The following is a 17,679-nucleotide window of genomic DNA, read 5'->3' as shown; positions in this document are numbered from 1 at the left end:
AGAGGGATTAAAGGAGTACAGGATAATGAACAAACAAAAAGCATGATATAAATCAGGCACACAGTGACGTTTACTTAAGGCAGATATGTTGGAGAATTGACTGTTGTTGTTTTCCATTCTAGTCTGAGTATTGTGAGAAATAAAGTTCCCTCCCTCCCTCCCTCCCTCCCTCCCTTCCTTCCTTCCTTCCTTCCTTCCTTCCTTCCTTCCTCTTTCTTTTTCTGTCTCTCTCTCTCTCTCTCTTTCTCTCTCTTTCTGCTTTTAAGAGGGAATTTCACTCCTGTTGCCCAGGCTGGAATGTGGCAGTGCGATCTCCACTTACTGCTTACTGCAGCCTCCACCTCCCAGGTTCAAGCGATTCTCCTGCTGCTTCAGCCTCCCAAGGAGGTGGGGTTACAGGCACGCTGTCACCAAGCCCGGCTAATTTTTGTATTTTTAGTAGAGACGGTGTTTTGCCATGTTGGTCAGGCTGGTCTCGAACACCTGAGTTCAAGTGATCCACACACCTTGGTCTCCCAAAGTGCTGGGATTACAGGCATGAGCCACTGTGCCTGGCTGAGAAATCACAAAAGTATCTTTCTAAGGGCACTAATGCTACTTGGGGAAAATATAAATAATTACAGGTGGATCCTAGATAACGAGATATTCCTTATTACTTCCAAAGAAATTCCATAATCTTTGGAGATTCCAAAGAGATTTTCCATCCCTCCCAAATCATATGGAATGCAAAAGGCAGGTATACATGAGAATCCATGCACACATTGAATCAGAAGGAACAACTATGGCAAAAATAGGGAGCCACATTAGAGACTTAACAGCAGTCTGAGCTAAAATCCTATTTCTGCCGTACATTTACCTTGAAAGGAATCCTTTGCTGCCCTTTATGTAAATGCAAATGATTTAAAAATATGGTTAGATCTGTATAGTGCTACACAATTTACAAAGTACTTGGGCATTCATTATCTCCTTTGATTTTTGTAATTTTTTTGTATCTCTAGTTCCAAAATGAGAAAAATGATGCCCAGAGGGCTTGTGTAGCCAGTACAAAAACATACGGTAACTGGTTTCAAAGCTAGGACTCCAACCAGGTTTTGATTTTATTTTTGAGACAGGGTCCCACTCTGTCACCCAGGCTAGAGTGCAGTGGCACCATCTTGGCTCACTGCAGCCTTGACCTCCCGGGTACAAGCGATCCTCCCACCTCAGCCTTCCGAGTAACTGGGACCACAGGTGCATGCCACCACACCCAGCTAATTTTCTTATGTTTTGTAGGATGGAGTTTCACCACGTTGCCCGGGAGTCTGGTCTCAAACTCCTGGGCTCAAGCAATCCACCTGCTTCAGCCTCCCAAAGTACTGGGATTACAAGTATGAGCCACAGTGCCTGCCCCCAACCATGTTGTTTGACCCCTAGTCCAATGTACTCTTACATTAGCAATGTTTTCTTGTTTTCAAAACTGAACTATTTATATCTTGGACAAGAATTAACACTCTAAAGACATTCTAAAAATACGAAGTAGCTTTAAAAATAACAAAGTGATTCTTGCATTCTTATCCTGTCTTTCTAATGGCTCAAGTGTCAAATGATACCTTCCTGTCTATTGGTATCGCAAAATAGTAAAGTATTAAAAAAAATTCGAAACAAATTCCGATCCCATTAATATCTCAAAGCTTTCATGAGTAAAATTACGTTAGGATTAAGGAGAGAAGCTACAGAGGAAAAGTGCTATCATTACAATATCACCTTAGCTGTTTCTTAATAATCACACAAAGACAGCTAGCATCAGCCATATATGTGTCCTCAGCCATCTGTGTTCTCAACCCTTGCTTTTTTGCCTTGTAGCAAACTTTGCTAATTTCACAGTACTGTACAATACTTCTTGGTATTATGTGAAGTACTCTATTTAGACATGTTGACTTCACTAATTAGTCTATAAATACTTGATTTTTAGCCACTGCTTTAGTAAGTGAGATAATTGCTGAGGAAAGGCCAAAGCATTTATGGTCAATCAGATGAGGAAAAGGGGAATATGGTCTTTCAGCTGAGTAAAATGTAAAACATTATGTAGCAAGGCAGAAGCTATTAGCAGGATCAATATCTCTGCTAGTACCTTAATAAATCATTACATCAAAGCCCCGACAGAGGGTGGAGAAATCCTCAGTCTACCTATGTGGAAGCTTCCAAATTGGAAAATAAAATTCCATTTAAATTACAAAGACCCAATTCATGTACAATGGCAATGACAAGCTACAAAAGGAGTCTCCAGATCCTGGATGTGCTAAGAGTTTTGAATCATTAGTGAAGGGAGAAAAGCAGAAAGGCAAAGACCATTGCTACTCTCTGGGCTGCACATTCATAATTCGCAAATGGTAAATATGTATGAATCTGGTCCACTGCAGCGAGGGATGACACACTGCTTTTTAGAGACAGCACAGAGCAGAGAAATCAAAGTAGAGGAAGGTTGGGCCGTTATAACTTACCTCCTCCCACATTTAACAGTTCTCAATCTTCTCAAATCTCCCCTTACTTAAATTGCTCTCCTTTGGGGATGGCTTCCTAAAATGAAAATAACTTTGATACCAATGAATGTTCAATGTATAGCAAAAAGTATCCCATGGTGAGCTCTCACTGTAACATGGGGCATAAATAATTGTATTTTTCTAAATCTTTAATCGCTCCCATTCTCTTTGATGCTTCCAGGAAAACAAGCAAGCAATTAAAAGAAGTAACTAGGCTAACTTGTCCAGTTTTTTTTTTTTAACTTTAGAACTAATTATTTCTCTTTTCTAATATGTAGCAAAAGACAAAAGAAACATTTCGCAGAGATTAATATTATAGAACATTAGGCTTTCCCTCAAGGATACTGTATTTCCTCACTTATAGGGATTATAGTGAATATAGACACAATTTTGATTTCACCACAGCTTTTGCTTTGTAGTCATACTGTTTAATTAAAAATAGTTTTTTTTTTCTTACAAGCTTAAATTACTCTACTGTAGATCTCTCAACCTCATAGTAAGTTGAAGCTGAGAACTAAGAGGTCACATCAGGAAATTTATTTAGATAGGTCATAACTGGCAAATCAGCAACAAAAGAAAGCAGGGTTTCCCCACATCTTGAAACATTCATTCATGATTAATTATTTCTTGCATTCCACAATTATCTATTAGACACTTGAGTATCATGCTTGGGCTGGATGATGATTATATCAAAGAAAGTTCCCAGAAGGTTCTATTCTCTAAAGAGTCTGACCATCTAAGTGGGTACATAAGTCACCCAATACTTAAAAAGTTAGATAACATTAGAAGATGTAAATGATATAAAGGTTGATTGTCACAGGTGCCATATATGGTTACATGCCAAAGAAGGGCTACAGTAAGCTTTTATAAAGAAACCTCTATTAGCAGGGGTTACCAGGGAAGGGGCTAAGGGAGAGGGTAAAAGACCTGAGCTACACAGAATTTGAACAAGTGAAAAAGAAAAGGCCACACACCTCAATCAGTAGAAAAAGCCAGGGCAAGCCAGTGCAAGCACACAGCACAGTGCGAAGCAGGAGAGAGTTCATCAGTGGTGGGTCCAGACAGAAAAGTCCCACCCCAACACCCAGGAAAGACAGTGGCTGGACTGCATATCTTAAGGTAGGAAAGTTTTTACTTCAGATGGGAGAGAAATAGAGACTCAGGAGAATTCTGATGCCATGTCCAAGTCCAAGATCATTTGGGGAGTCAAAACTGTATAGAAAGAAATATCTTCTCTAGAAGAAGCAGATTTCATTTATGGCCAGAAGGTGGTAGGGATTTCCATAAAGCGGTCTGAGGCTATCAGGAAGCCTGTTTCTTATAGAAAAGGGGTTTCAGAAGACCCCGGGACAAGACACAATTTCAGGAAAGGGGCACTGGGAGGATGGTTCTTTTAGCAGAAACTTCCTGACAGGAACAGGGATGAGTGCCTAAGTGAGGAGCTCCTGCTTGGGAGAGGCAAGAAAGGCAGAAATGAGAAAAAAAGAGAAAAAAAAATGAGAAAAAATATGAGAAAGGCAGGGTGGCTTTGATCTTCCTGTTCTAAATGGAACCTGGTGTCTTGCTGGTTCAGGTGCCTCATTCTGGGCTAGAAATAGCACCCCACTCCCACTTCACCAGCCAGGTTCGAAATCACATAAGAAGTTGAGCTGAAAACAGGAGATTCGTTTGGCATGCTGCATACCCATAGTTCCAGCTCCTCAGGCGGCTGAGGCAGGAGGATCGTTTGAGCCCAGGCATTCAAGGTTGCAGTGAGCTATGATCATGCCACTGCCCTTCAGACTGGGTGACACAGTGAGATCTGGTCCCTAACAGAAGTTTTAAATTTTTAAAAAATTCATGTTGTGGTTATAAGTACAAAAAACCCCCAATAATGATAAAATAAAAAGATATAGGAAGATTTGTTGGTTAGGAGATCATAGCTGACAGGGTGTGTACTACTTACTACAACTGCTATTCTCCCACTCTCACACTATGTCTTGTCTTAAGAAGTTTAAGCAAATCTAGGCCCAGTGTCCCACTGAGGGAAATGACAAGAAGACTCAGAGGGGTCCCGTCCGTGAGAGCTGCACCAGGAGTACATGCGACTTGGAAGGCGGCTTCTGGGGTCATTCTGAGAGCTGGGAAACCAACCTGGTGCTGAGCTGTCAAGAAGGCAGCATCTGCTGATTCTGGTACCACTGGGAAGAACAGGACACATCTTTACTAGGCAACTGGCTGCTAGTCAGCAGCTGCCCCTTCTGCTCCCCAGTGAGCACCTTTCTGATTACTGTCAGTTTTTCAGCAGAATGGCCATCAGCTGTTGTGTTGCTGTCGGGGCTTCACTGGTTGGAAGAATTTTGCAGTCTCCAGTCTGAACTATTCCTCTGGGTGTCCTTATTCAAGCAGCAGTTAATTCGAAAACAATTAGCTGGTTGTTCACTTCCTTAAGGCAAAGCAAGACTGGATGGGCTATCAGGTTGGACTAAGATTCCAGGAGAACACTCTGAAGGAGCCAGGACGTTTCTAGGATGGGTCTGGTTTGTGTTGGCTTCAGGAAAAGTCTAGCATTTCTAACCCTGATCACTGTAAATTAGTCACTATTTCCCTTAGTTGCTCTGGCAGGCTTTCATTTATTTTTGCCGGGGTGACAAGGAGGCACTTCTGCATTTCAACATTAAACAGACTGGATGATTCATTTGTTTTCTTACTTTTTTCACTCTTCCAGGTAAAGGGAAAATGGATCCTTATGGTGAATTATAGATGAGAAATCAATGAAAGATACAGAGACTAAAGAGAAGTAGAGTTTTATTTAAAAGCAACTGGATTTGTTTTATAAAGTAGCAGATTTCCTTTTATAGGCTGGCCAACATAACCTTTGGGACTGAATATCTTTCTGATAAGAGCATGTATTTTCTGTCACTGAATCCTCTACTTACATCCCCTGCCACACTTCATCCTGTTAATGAGGACAAAACAATACGAGGAAAGTTTTCTGTTTTCCGCAATCTCCCAATTCCTCACCTCTCTTTTCTGCCAACCACTCGGCTTCCATAACAAAAAGGATGACACAAACAGAGTAAAAATATGTTACTAAAGACCTTCTCAGTTCATGGCAGTATTCAATCAGCTAAATCTGGCAAACTCACACACATCTGGCCTGCTGGCAATCTGACTAGAATTCAGCTGTGCCTGTTCAAGGAAGCAGGGGAACAGCATTTTGAGTTAGACAGCCCTATGGCCTGCTGACTCCTCAAATATGCAAGGGGCTTATTCACAAAACGCTTCACAATAAATGACTCCTCCAAACACATGCATACTTATTTGGTGTTTTTATACTTTTTTTTCTTTTCAGTGCTAAGCCATCTTCTTTAGTTAGAACTATTTTTATCCTCTGACACTTTATAAACTGCACAGGAATTCAGTATTCCATGTACAACCTTACTTTTCTATATGACATGGAAAACAATATGGGAATCAGAGGGACTTAAAACTAAGTCTATGCACCCCAATTCCCAAACTGCAGATTTAGGCCTTACTGTCTCTCAGGCTGATTAGATGACTTCTGAAAAGAAGTACTTATTTAAAAATGGTTATTTTATTGTTATTGAGGTATGCATAAATTATCCCAAGTTATAGCCATCCAAAACTGTGAACAACAGAACAAGACCTGAAACTGCAGAGAATATGTGGAATGTTTTTTCCATCAACTCAGCTGCAAAAGATAAGACAGCCATACAGAACAATGCTGGGAGTTGGCATCCCGAAGAAGGTTTAGCAAGATGTGTTTATAATACAACTTGCATTCCAACAGAAATTATAACATGCTAAGAGCATGGACCTTGTGGAAAAATATCTATTTTGGGGGGCTAAGTAACTTTTGGAAAAGACTAAAACACAAACTCCTCTAGTAAAATGCTTTAATATACTCTACGGCTTTTCCTTAAAAGTAAGGTATGATTAAAACTTTCAAGTAGTTCAATAAACTAAGCAAGAAATGTTGGCTTCCCTCCAACCACAGTCCTACTTGCTAGAGATAATAACCATAAAAGTTTCATGTGCAGCCCACACATACACAAGCATATATATCTGCATATTTACACATGTGTGTATTTGCTGGTACAGGCCTAAAATATGGAAATATTTGCTATTTTATTAAAAAGTGCTCAACCATATATAAGATTCATGCAACATTGTTCTGTATCATTAACATAGATTGGTTTGTTCTTTTTAGTGGCTATTTTGTGTACTATTGAACAGGTATGCTATAATACCTATATTCCTATTGGTATGCTTTTAGGTTACTTCTGAGTTTTAACAATTAAAAAATATGCAATATGCCTTCTTACAGTTATAACTTTCTAACTTGTATAGATAGAACTAAAACTTCTCCAAAAATTATTATTCCAAGCTACACTCCTTCCAACAGAGTAACAATTTCTCACCACCACCAGATAGTATCAACTGTTTAAACTGTGTCCAATGGACACCTGAAAAATACTCTTATTTTCATTTTTGCCATCATTAATGAGGCCAGCTTTGTTTGGCTGTTATATTTTTCTTTGAATAGCCCATTCATATTCTCTATTTGTTTTCTTCTATTGAGTTGTTACTTTTTACTAATTGAGTCCCTTGTTTCACAGAGAAATTAGCCCATTATCTAACATATGTACTGCAAATGCAATTCCTAATTTGTCATTTGTCTGTTGACTTTGGTTTTGTTTTGGAATGAGAAGACAGTCTTCTAGAAAATAAGACATATTAAATAATATATCGGTAACTGTAAAGCACAGATTGTATGGCGTCAGCCGTCATGAGCTTTGTTCAGGTGTTATGCTTATCTTAGGTAACAAGGTCACCAGGATTAATTAGTGAAAATCCTGGTGAGTTTCAGATCATCTCAGTGGCCCCCTATAAAGTGTTCCCACTCACCTGGCAGCCTCCTTTCTTAATCTCAGTTGGAATCTCAACCACAAAGTGGTTGCTCCTTGTATCTAGAAGTAATTTAAAAGACAGTAATCAAAATTTCTGTTCTCTTTTGTTCCTCTGCTTCCCTATCAATAATTCTGGGAGGAGTGGGAGAGAGAACGGTGCATAATCAAAAGGCAGACCTAGCAAATTATTATTGTATTGATAAAATAATTCAGCAAATTCTCAATATTCCTGCTTCACAGTGATTACCCTAGATTTTATATTTTAGGGTTTTGCACCTACCTCTTATTACCACTAACTAGAGTGTACTCTGTGTAGGGCACTGATTAGACTCACCACTGGCATGGTATGCAAAGAACGCCAAGGCAAAAGCACAGCTGACAAAGAGATCCCTGTACTTGTGCAGATAGAGAGTCAGAGCATACCCTGGAGCTGAGTTGCAAGGTACAAATCCTCACCCTCCTACTTGGTAACTGTATTACTCAGAACCAGTTAACCTCTCAGGGCCTCAGATTCTTAATACATATGATGCATATAGGAACAGTCGCATCAGAATAAGAAGAGCAGCTACATCACAGGACTGCTATAGGGTGAATGGAGTTATTATGTAAAGTAGTGTCTGGCGTACACATAGCACATTTTAAGTAAATATGGCATATCAATATAATAATTATATATATAACAATAGAAAAGTTAGAGTGTGATAAAATTCAATAGGCATTACAACAATCAAGTAAGTATTAGTACTATGTAACCACAGAAAAGGGAAGCCCAAAGGAACAGTCGAAAAATGCGGTGAGGGCCAGGCACAGTGGCTCATGCCTGTAATTCCAACACTTTGAGAGGCCGAGGTGTGTGAGCCCAGGAGTTCAAGACCAGCTTGGGATACAAGGTGAAATCCTGTCTCTACAAAATTACAAAAATTAGCCAGGCATGATGGTGTGCGCCTATAGTCCCAGGTACTTGGGACACTGAGGTGAAAGGATCACTGGCTGAGGCTGCAGTGAGCCATAATACTACCACTGCACTCCATCCTGGACAACAGAATGAGACCCCGTCAAAAAATAGGAAAGAAGGAAGGAAGAGAGAGAGAGAGAGGGAGAGAGGGAGAGAAGGAGGGAGGGAGGGAGAGAGGGAAGGATGGAGGGAGGAAAAGGCAGCAAGGAAAAGAGATGGGGAGCAACATGGCCAAATAGAAGCCTCTACCACTCATCTTCCTCATAGGAACACCATATCTTGAGTAGAAAGATGAAAAAATGAACCAATGCAAAATAATAGCTATAACAACTTTTCAAGATATAGCCAGTATAATAAGATATAAATAGAAACAATAAAAAGTCAAAAAGTTGGGGAATGAAGTTTAAACTGTAGAGATTTTAATAGTCTTCTCTATGTTCATTAGTTTGTTTGTTTATGCAATAAGTGTAAGTTGTCATCAATTTAAAATAATGGGTTATAAGATATTTGCAAGCCACATGGTAACCTCAAATCAAAAAACATACAATAGATACATAAAAAATAAAAAGCAAGAAATCGAAACATATCACCAGAAAAAAATCACCTTCACTAAAAGGAACACAGGAAAGAAGGAAGAGAAGACCACAGAACAACCAGAAAATAAGTAACAAAATGGCAGGAGTAAGTCCTTACTTATCAATAATAACACTGAATATAAATGAACTAACCTCTCCAGTCAAAAGGCACAGAGTGGCTGAATAGAAAAAACAAAACTAAACTAAACAAAAAACAAGCCCCAATGATCCGCTGCCTACAAGAAACGTGCTCCACCTATAAAGACACACACAGATTGAAAATAAAGAACTGGAAAAGATACTCCATGCCCATGGAATCCAAAAAAAGAACAGGAGTAGCTATGGTGATATCAGACAAAACAGATTTCAAGACAAAAACTATAAATGGAGATAAAGAACTTCATTATAGAATGATCCATGGGTCAATTCAGCAAGAGGATATAACAATTTTAAATATAACACTGGAGCACCCAGATATATAAAGCAAATGTTACTAGAGCTAAAGAGACAGACCACAATACAATAATCACTGGAGACTTCAACACCCCACTTTCAGCATTAGACAGATAATCGAGACAGAAAATCAACAAAGAAACATCAGATTTAATCTGCGGTACAGACTAAATGGACATCATAGATAATTCCAGAACGTTTTGTCCAATGGCTGCAAAATATACACTCTTCTCCTCAGCACATGGATCATTCTCAAAGACAGACCATATGGTAAGCCACAAAACAAGTCTGGAAAATTTTTAAAAAATGAAATCATATCAAGTATCTTATCTAACCACAGTGGAACAAAACTAGAAACCAACAACAAGAGGAATTTTGGAAAGTATACAAACACATGGAAATTAAGTGATATGCTTCTGAATAACTAGAGGGTCAATGAAAAGACTGAGAAGGAAATTGAAAAATTTCTTGAAACAAATGATAATAGAAACATAACATTTCAAAACCTATGGGTTACAAAGAAAGCAGTTAGAAGAGGGAAGCTTATAGCTACATTATAAAAGAAGAAAAACTTCAAAGAAAAGACCTAGCAATGCATCTTAGTTAGCTAGAAAAGCAAGAGCAAACCTAACACAAAATTAGTAGAAGAGAATAAATAATAGAGACCAGAGCAGAAATAAATGAAATTAAAATGAAGACAATAGAAATGACTGATGAAATGAACAGTTGGTCTTTTGAAAAGTTAAACAAAATTGACAAACCTTTACCTAGATTAATTGAGAAAATAGGGAAGACCCAGATAAATAAAATCAGATGAAAAAGGAGGCAAAGGACTGTTAGAGGCTACTATGAGCCACTGTATGCCAAAACATTGGGAAACTTAAAAGAAATGGATAAAGACACATACAGTCTACCAATATTGAACCATGAAGAAATCCAAAACCTCAAAAGACAAATAACAAGTAATGAGATTGGAGCCATAATAAAAGGTCTCTCAGTAAAGAAAAGCCCAGGACCTGAGAGCTTCACTGCTGAATTCTCCCAAACATTTAAGGAAGAATGCCACTTCTATTTAAACTATTCTGGGAAAAAAAGGAGGAGAGAATACTTCCAAACTCATTCTACAATGCCAGTATTACCCTGATACCAAGACCAGACAAAGACTCATTAAAAAATAAAATAAAATAAAAAACTACAGACCAACATCCCTGATCAATATTGATGCAAAAATCCTTAACAAAATACTAACAAAATGAATTCAAGAAGTGAAAGATCTCTACAATGAAAACTATAAAACATTAATGAAAGAAATTGAAGAAGTCACAAAAAGTGAAAAGATATTCCATGTTCATGGATTAGAAGAATGAATATTGTTAAAATAGCCATACTACCCAAAGCATTCTACAGAGTCAACACAATCCCTTTCAAAATGCCAATTACATTCTTCACAGAAACAGAAAAAAAATCCTAAAATTTATATGGAACCACAAAAAACCCAGAATAGACAAAACTATCATGAATAAAAGCAACGGGAAGAATCACATTATCTGACTTCAAGTTATACTACAGAGCTATGGTAACCAAAACAGCATCACACTGGCATAAAAACGACACGTAGACCAATGGAACAGAACAGAGAACCCAGAAACAAATCCATATATTTACAGTGAACTCATTTTTGACAAAAGTACCAAGAACATACATTGGGGGAAAAAGTCTCTTCAATATATGGTGCTGGAAAAATTGTATATGCAGAAGAACGAAACTAGACCCCTCTCTCTCACCATATACAAACATCAAATCAAAAAGGATTAAGACTTAGTCTAAGACCTCAAACTATGAAACTGCTACAAAAAAACCTTGGGGAGACTCTCCAGGACATTGGAAATCAGTATTTCGAAGAGATATCTGCACTCTCATGTTTACTGCAGCACTATTCACAATAGCCACTTTGGGAAGCAACCTAAGTGTCTATCAACAGATGAATGGATAAAGAAAATGCAGTATATATACACTATGGAGTACTATTCAGCCATAAAAAGAAAGAGATCCTGTCATTTGCAACAACATGGATGGAACTAGAGGTCTTTCTGTTCCTAGCTTATTTCACTGAACATAATGAGTTGTAATGAGATCTCTTTAGTTCTTTTCTCTAATGAGAAAATAAGTTCTCACTTATTTGTGGGATCTAAAAATCAAAACAATTGAACTCATGGAGAGAGAGAGCAGAAGGATGGTTACCAGAGGCTGGGAAGGGTAGTGTGGCATGGGTAGTGAGAATGCGCATGGTCAAGGGGTACAAAAATATAGTTAGAAAGAATGAATAAGATCTAGTATTTGATAGCACCACAGGGTGATTACAGTCAACAATAATTTATTGTACATTTTAAAATAACTAAAAGAGTATAATTAGATTGTAACACAAAGGATAAATGCTTGAGGTGATAGATACCCCATCTACCCTGCTGTGATTACTATGCATCGCATGCCTGTATCAAAATATCTCATGTACCCCATAAATATGTACACTGTGTACATACAAAAATTCAAAATAAAAAAATTATAATAAACAGAAAAGAAAAAAGAAACACAAAGGAATAGACAGGATTTGAGGAGGAGGCCTAAAATAAAGAAAATCAAGTATTGTGTGTATTCCAAAAGAGAAGAGCCTTACAAAAACACTGTTACCTCAGGGACAATGAATAAACTAGTGGGAGTGCAGTGAAAGACTGCGACTGGATAGTAGCAAGGGATTACTTTAAAAATGCAGATTGCCAACATCTCAAACTGTCTATTTAAATGAAAATATTTATTTATTCTTTGCTCTCAATTAATAAACTGAATCAGCTGTTATCAGAGTAGTATTTCAAATGTTAACCTTTATAGCAAATATTTTAAAAAAGAAACACCGTTCCCACAGAAATACTGATGTCCAGGATGGAGGACTTTCCAGGCTGGTCCCTGCAGCCCCTGACTACAAATGCGAAGGCAGAGTAATGATATTATACTATCATCAGTCCCATTCATTTCTTCACTCAATAAGCATCTGCTGAATGTCTACCACCGGTCCATCAGTCTCCTAAAAAAGAAGTGATAGTGGTGAACAAAGAGAAACAACGTCTTTACTCTTGTGAGGCTTCTATTTTAGGGTGGGGAAGGGGAGTAGCAATGGACACAGAGCATAAACATAAACAGATGAGTAATATTCAGATTACTTCAGACAGTGGAGAGTGTAATAAAGTGAATAAAAGCAGGTGCTATCATGGGGTGGAAGGCTCCTTTGAGGAAGTGACATCTGAGTTGACAGCTGAATGATGAAGCAAAAGATAAGTGTCAGGAAGTCCCTGGCTGAGGCAACAGCAAGAACAAAGACATTATGGCTGGAAAGAGCTTAATGTGTTCACAGAATAAAAGAAAGGGCAGTGAGGCTGGAGTCAAGTGCCCGGGTCCTAAGCAAAAACAAATTTTGAATTCCAACTTTGAACATCAAGCACACATCTCTGCCTTCCTTCTGTTGACTGCCAGAGTTTCAGCACCTCCTCAGCTCTGGACACAAAATGCATGGTGTTGAGTTCCTCAGATACTCCTGTGGCCTGGGGCTCTCTCTCATGGATCCAGGAGGAAGCCTTGCGATCAAGAGCCTGATGTGAGGAAAGGGAAAGGACTAGGGGAGGGAAGGATAACCAGGGTGGTCACAGCACCAGTACCCACAAAGACGCTCTTTAGAAAGTAGAGGATTTCAATCCATTTGGCAGAATTTCAGTTAAGTTTAGTTCATTTATTTAGATGAGGGAAGATTCTTGACTTTTGTTTCCTTAGTTTGTCTGTGAGCTTCCAAATTAGCAGTTTGGACAAAATCAGGAACAGCAGGAAATCCAAGGGTGAGCTATGTGTAAATCAAGACCAGGAGAACTAGGACACAGTTGCTAGTGCATCACTGATCTTTTAAGATTTATGTTAAAAAACAAACAAGCAAAAACCCCACCATGCCATCCTAGTAAACATCCCCGAGGATCATTCTGAAAAATAAAAGAGATCCACTGATGGATAGAAAATGAATCTCACTGATTATGACAGTTTTTAACAAGATTTTTCTATTTGTTTGGCCTCATTTTTAAATTCTTGATCCTCGTAATCACCATGTGGGTTGCAGTAACAAAATAACTTGTGACTGATGATAATTAAGAAGAGGAAATTTAAGAAATGCACGTTTTCCTGAGCCAAGTTTCAACTAAATGTTTTTGCTACTAAAATTATGCTTCCTTATACAAATGTTGAATATAAGTAAGTTGCTCTGGGGATATTAGTGTTTACATTTTCCCCATTTGTTATTTATTAGCATGAATTAATATGCCAGTTTGTATTTGACACGATTTTTTTTTTATTCTTGCAATAATAAGACTACATTTCTCTATGCGGTCATATTGCTTTCTTGAAAAGTATGATTATCTCACAATCAATGAACTTGGTGACAAATTATAGGTATTTTGATATTGCAGGTATAGTAATTTTAATGCAACCCATCAATGCATAGATCAATGAATTTTATACTTATTATACCATATATATTCTAGTGTACTAGTATTTCTAAGGAAGATGAACACCCAGGGCCATAAATATATTTTATTTCTGAGTTTGGAATATACAAATTGTTATTTTCAGTGGCAATAGCATATCCATCTTCTGTTGGAATGTTATTTAAAAAAATACTTATAGCTGCAGCAATACAGAAGGAACACTGGTTATTTGGGAAATAATTATTTCTGAAAAAAATAGAGCAAAGACTAAAAGCTAAGAACCTTGAGTTATTTGTACTAAATGTTATCTAGTATCATTTGAGAGATGAATAATAAGATACTGTCTCCACTCTCAGAAGAGAAGGTATAGATCTTTGAAAAATTTAATAATTTACTGAATTATATTCTAAATAAGTTTCAATGTTCATACGTGTGAAAATGCTTTGTGAATTAAAAACTACCATAAAATTTAAGGGCATGACATTATTATTTTTGGATTTGGTTTATCATGGCAATTCTTATGGCTAAAACCCTATCAATTCTTATTTTTTCAGTGACCAGGTCCAGACCATCAAAATAAGAATGAGCAGAACAATGAGCCCTCCCAGAGGAAGAGACAGCCAACGGAAAATGTTATTCCATCCAAGAAATCAATTTGTTTATTCATTATTTGAACAAAGTATTTCCATGCCAATTCCTCATTGGTCTCTCCAAGGTCTTTTTTTTTTTTTTTTTGAGACGGAGTCTCGCTCTATCGCCCAGGCTGGAGTGCAGTGGCTGGATCTCAGCTCACTGCAAGCTCTGCCTCCCGGGTTTAAGCCATTCTCCTGCCTCAGCCTCCCGAGTAGCTGGGACTACAGGCGCCCGCCACCTTGTCCGGCTAGTTTTTTGTATTTTTTAGTAGGGACGGGGTTTCACAGTGTTAGCCAGGATGGTCTCGATCTCCTGACCTCGTGATCCACCCATCTCGGCCTCCCAAAGTGCTGGGATTACAGGCTTGAGCCACCGCGCCCGGCCGTTCTTTTTGTTTTTTAACTCACCATAGCAGATGGAGGAAAACATGTATAAAACTAAAACCTGATAGCATAATTCATGGACTGGAAGTTAGGGTAAAAACAACATAACCAAATCCTTAACAGGAAGGTCAGTATCAAGACATATTCATTATACTTTCAATGGTTATCAAAATACATGTGTTAATGCAAATCAGTACCATGTGCTTTTTCCGAGTCAGTATTTGTTTTTTATCTAACTTACTTATGTTATTATTTTTAAAATGTGATCGTCAGCCCAGTGAGTTCTATCACTCTCCCTTTTATCTAGTCCTGTTATAATAATTTTCAATGTTTAATATGCTTTAAAATGGGACAAATCATATCCAGGAAATAAACTGCTTACCAAGAGACACTTTGTTAAAAAAAAAAATTAGCTGCCTGAAATGATCAACTTAACTGTAAAAGTTCATTTCACCCCTGTCTACATGTGGCTTGATAATTAATTAATTAATCTTATATTTATGAAAAATAGGAGAAAGAGAATCATAAATGCTCATAATTTAGAGGAAAGGAACCGAGACACAGAGAGATGAGTACTTTGTAGATGAGGGATCAGTGCTTAATCTACATGTGTACTCTATTCCCATAGTCTGCAAGGAAGAGAAACAGAATTTATAAAGTAGATTTGTAAATCCTGATAACATGAGTCAGGATATGATTATGTAACTTCAAATATCTTTGCATTTAACAAGCTAGAAACCCAGAGCTTGATATTTATTGAATTGCATACATGGCTTTTCCTGGTTTCTTATTTACAATACATTTTATGGCAGGAGATTTAGATTTGTGAATTCTAGCCAGACTGCTCTCTAATGAGGCTACAGTTTGTTTGAGTTTTAAAGCTTTATGACATTTATAGATGTTTACCTTGCGTCTCTAAAAAACACAGAAATGCTCCCATACTACAAAAATATTGATCTCTAAACTTTCAAAGCATAATGCAAAAAATCCCTAGGTGACAAATTTTTCTTTGTGATAGAGTAATACTTTTTTCAATTCTTTGACAAGTGGCACTAGTATTTATAAACTTGAGTTACATAGGATAGTATATAACTACAGCAACAATATTTTGAGAGAAGGTGTCAGATAAATGCTTTGCCTGAAAAGGCTAATCCAGAAAACTTTTTTCCCCTTCCTTTTGCATAAAACCTCTTGAGCAGCCGACAGGCACAAGACAAATTGCCCACAGAGAGTGGCACACACTGAGAACACACAGTATCTGACTTAAAATTCCAGCTTTTGCCAAAGAAGAATTGTCTTCAGCAGCCATGTCAGGGTGCCCTGTGAAGAAAAACAGAGACTCCTCTGGTCTTTTCTGTAATTAAGTGTGAGAAAATAATACCTTAACCAAACTAGTGTGGTGGTGACTACCTCCTCCAAGATACATTTTGATAAAGTGGCCCACTTGAGCTGCTAGGGGTTAAGCCAGATCACAAGTTGAGAGGAGGCAGAGCAATGCAAAAAAGAAACTACCCCGAATGAGGCACCCCTAGCACAGTTACCAATTCCAGCTTCAGCCATTCTTTTATCTAGAGCGGGTCCTAAAACTCCAGAGTTTTTTTTCTGGGTCTGCCAAAATTCAAGTTCCTACACTAATTTGTTGATTTGGGTCTATTAGTATAATTATTATTTTCATCCCCACATTTGAAACTCATTCTATGAGACTAAACAGAAGAAGGCAAACAGATTTCATTTCAAAAGCCAATTTTTATCTATTACTAGTGGCTGTCTTAGGGGTCTGATTTGAGCAGAATTCTGAGGCTGAGCATGGTAAGAAAGTACAACCTAGTGATTTCATGATGTCTGCTAGCTACAGGTATAGGTGTGTCAGATCCCCAGGGCTTGCAGCATGTATAGGTAATAAAAAAAAAAAAAAGTTTGTTGAAACTTTGGCTTTATGCAGAATGGCCGAGGTCTCTTTGGAAAAGAAGCTTTAAAAACATAGGAAATAGACAATCAATGGCTATATGCCCTTAGATAGAAATGCAGCCGTCCACTCACTTACCTTTCATCTGAAATACCTCACTAGCCCTTCCTCACCTCTTTCCAACCTACACTGATATAAAAATGACCTTTCTAATTTGGAACATGGTTGCTTTTTCCATCCCTGGTTCCTTATTCTCCTAAGGCTCTCTTAGGAAGCACACCACACAAGCATATAAAAACCACCTAGGGTGGACAGATAGATAGATAAATTAGACAGAGGGGTGAATGGATGGTAGGTAGGTGGGTAAGTAGAGATAGACAGATAGATAGAACTAGGGCACTTTCATTTATCAATTTGCTGGTTATTCTCTGCATTCTGTTCCCTTGCATCAATATCTCAGACTCTTTGCTATGGCTCACAGACCTGGGTTCTCTTCTTGAAACCTTTGACTTCATTGTAGCCCATAGATTAAGATAAAAGAGACTCCTAGTGACACTCTCAGAAGAGGAAGGGTCTTCTGGCATTACTGCATGAAGAGGCAGATTGAGATGACAACTCATCCTTTATTAAAATATTTTCCTTAGAATATAAAGGGCAAGCTCCTTGGTGATTGAAAAAAAAAAAAAACAAAACTGTCTTTCTCCATCTGGTCCCTGCTGTTTTGCTTGGCTTCATACAACCAATCCTCATTCTCCAAGAACGAGCCTTTTAAAGCTTCCTCACTACACCATGATGTTTCTAAAGTTCTACTTCTCTTCACGTGGT

At 38.0% G+C, this 17,679-nt stretch overlaps 1 long non-coding RNA gene across 1 annotated transcript in view; it reads right to left on the bottom strand.

Moving 5' to 3' along the window:
* Positions 1-17,679, bottom strand: part of LOC117063319 — a 121,174-nt gene that overhangs the window by 23,345 nt on the left and 80,150 nt on the right. The window lies entirely within an intron of this gene.

The sequence above is a fragment of the Trachypithecus francoisi genome, unplaced genomic scaffold (assembly GCF_009764315.1).
Source record: "Trachypithecus francoisi isolate TF-2019V2 unplaced genomic scaffold, Tfra_2.0 Lachesis_group18, whole genome shotgun sequence".
Lineage (NCBI taxonomy): Eukaryota > Metazoa > Chordata > Mammalia > Primates > Cercopithecidae > Trachypithecus > Trachypithecus francoisi.
The sequence above is the reverse complement of the archived record's forward strand: the minus strand, read 5'-3'. Positions and strand labels throughout refer to the sequence as shown.